Below are 2,961 nucleotides of genomic sequence, written 5' to 3'. Positions count from 1 at the left end.
TCTGGTAAACGACAGAACAAAATTTTCTCAGTAGGGTGACTTGAGAACTAATTCAAAATATTTCATAGTTTAAGACTTCATAACTGCGATTCCTTCTTGAATCTAAATTGGATACGTCATATTGTTCAGTTTATTTGTCCATTTCGTCTAAATATTCACATGTATTTGGCCAGATTCTTTCCATTTTTGCAGAAGATGTTCTCTCTTGGTTCTAATTTGCCTGGCTCTCCTCTTCTCACGGTTTCGGGTCTCTGATTTAACACTGGTTCCTCAGACATTGCTGAAAGTCCAACTAATTCATCCCGCGACTTGCGGGAGGCATCCCCCTGAATCAGGAGAGGGTTTTATAACGCTTCTTTTATAACATTTTCCTTTCGAAAGGGGGCGACATTTAAACTAACTTCAAATAGACAAATCTCTAGACATAAAGACTCTTACCAGCGTCGAATTACCGAGCGCCAATTGAAAACCAATGGAAGAGTGAGGGTCGTCTTAAGCTAAAATAACCGAGACGTCCCGGTACTGCCGGAACAGGTGAGCAAAATTCCTTGACCTTTGTGCCCTGTCCCTCCCACCTCGCTCACTGTGCACACCCAACCCGGTAGAAGAGGGTCTGCAGGACCAGGGCTTGCGCTTTTCCCAATCCGCATACCTATGAACCAGTCTGGCCAAGGATTCTGAAGTACTTGCGGCCGAAGGAGGCTAACCGCCAACCCTACATTCTGAATCAATCAGATCTGAGGGGGTAATCTCCTCCGTGTTCGGATGCTGTAATCTGGCATCTGAGAGTGGGGACAGTGATGCCTGTGAAAGGCTCAAGGCGTGAAAAAAAAACCTACATTGCAACCACGAAGGGATTCGAACCCTCAATCTTCTGATCCGAAGTCAGACGCCTTATCCATTAGGCCACGTGGTCTTGTCCTTGTCTTACTACAAAAAAGTTTTTCAAGTGTAAAGAATCTGGACTACATATTATTTAGTGTAACCTTTACGAAAAAACATTTTTCCTATTAATTTTTATCTAACAGATGGTGCCATTGATACAAAAGCGAAGTAACTTCTCCGAGAAGTTACGGTACGAGGCTAAGGCGAAATGGAAAATTTGATTTTCATCAAACTTCTGCCCTTAGCTTTACACCAAATCTTTCTGAACAAAATTTTACACTTGCATTGCGATGCCTCTCTCACTGCGCTAACCTGTAAAGAAATCGGCGAAAAGGACTGAATGTCCCTCTGTTATCATAGCTACAGACAAACGCTCGGTTAACCTTCAGAATGAAGACAAAGTCAGATTAAAGACCCTCTGGTAGCAAATGAAAATCACAAAAAGACCCCTCCTGCGTCCCTCTACTAGGCGTCCAATCCAGCCAAGACGTCTTCAGTGAGGATTGAATAGAAAAGCGTCCTCCTAGGCCTGGCCCCTCCTGGAATCCACGGAGTAGACCCACTGAATATGCTCCACTGAGATGTCTGTAAAACCCCCAAGGATTGCGCTTAGTGAGCAATTAGAAAATGGCTGTCCTCCTGCTGATGCGGCTCAGAGGGAAGTAGCCATATTTCACGTTAGAAAAGTTGGGGTTCGAGTCAATTTGTGGTAGTCGTATATTTTCTTTCCAGCTCTTCATTTCCCCAGCCACCCTCATCTCAGGGATTCCCGACACCCCCCCCCCCCCGCCGCTAGTGATGGTGCAGGCTGCGGGCGAGGGAAGCACACGGACGGTGGGGAGGCGCGCGCGAGGCCTGGCTGGGTGATGCGCACCGCCTGCTTTGGACCCTCTGGGAGTGGTGAAAGCAACCCCGCCGGAATCTGACGCATCTGGGCGGCTTTATCCCCCATTATTAGGAACTGCGAGGGCTGGATTTTGGTCTTTATCCAACCTGCCTTCTCAGCACACCCTGGCTCCTAGCCCCACCCCCAAGACGATTACACATATTTGTTTCACTATTTAGAGATGCTGGAGAAATAGTATTTTCTCAAAAGTGCTTTTGAGCAGCGACGACACCGTGAAAAGACTGCGCTCTTTCTCTTGCTTTCCAGGAAAGCACCGTCCTGGTTCTCTCGGCCACACTAAGCCAAAGTGACAGAATGTCGGGGTCTGTCCTTAACCCAGCCTTTCAGTAAACATTCCAGGAACAAAACTTAAACAGATCTAAAATATGAGAAAGATTAACAACAACAACAGCAAAAAATGTGTATCCAGAAAGTGCGACAGAATGTGCAATGGTGTAAAGAATTTTGCCCAATTAATTTGAAAATTTAAATGAAACAGCAAATTCTGCAAAAATATAATTATTAAATTTGACTAAAGAAGAAATAGCAAATCTGTTCATAAAACCATTAAATACATTTCCACAGAGAAAACTCCAAACCTAGATGTTTTAACTTGGGAGGTTTATAAAAAATGTTTTAATGTTAATTAATTTTTAATATTTATTTTAAAATATTTTAATATTTTAATTATTAATATTTAATTATTTAATGTTATTTATTGCATATTACAGAATTGACATTTTTATATTTGGAGGGATAAGTACGTTTATCTACTGGAGGTACTGGGGATTGAACCCAGGACTTCAAACACGCAAGGCATGCCCTCTAATACTGAGCTATACCCTCCTGCTAACCTGGAAGTTCTATAAAACATTCCAGGGGAAATAATTTCAATCATACACAAACATTTCCAAATGTAGTAACAGATGGAAGCTTCTCCATTTCATTTTATAAGCCTGCTTTCATCCTAATAACAAACCCAGCACATCAAGAAATTAAAGGAAACAAGTTATGTTTACCTCAGTACAGGCAGAAAAAGCATTTAGTAAATTACAGTGTCCATTAATGATACAATCTGGAAACAGAAGGAAATTTCTTTGACCTGAATTTTAAAATACAGAAATAATCTGCAGAAAACATAATAAAGGCAAAAAATTCAAAAAATTCTGTTTGAGATTGGAAACACATGC

At 41.9% G+C, this 2,961-nt stretch overlaps 1 non-coding gene across 1 annotated transcript; it reads right to left on the bottom strand.

Moving 5' to 3' along the window:
- Positions 1 to 843: 843 nt before the first annotated feature.
- On the bottom strand, positions 844 to 916 carry TRNAR-UCG (transfer RNA arginine (anticodon UCG)). Its single transcript has one exon. It is a non-coding gene; the product is annotated as a tRNA-Arg (tRNA).
- Positions 917 to 2,961: the final 2,045 nt, after the last annotated feature.

Source organism: Vicugna pacos, chromosome 20 (genome assembly GCF_048564905.1).
Source record: "Vicugna pacos chromosome 20, VicPac4, whole genome shotgun sequence".
In the NCBI taxonomy this organism is placed as follows: domain Eukaryota; kingdom Metazoa; phylum Chordata; class Mammalia; order Artiodactyla; family Camelidae; genus Vicugna; species Vicugna pacos.
The sequence above is the reverse complement of the archived record's forward strand: the minus strand, read 5'-3'. Positions and strand labels throughout refer to the sequence as shown.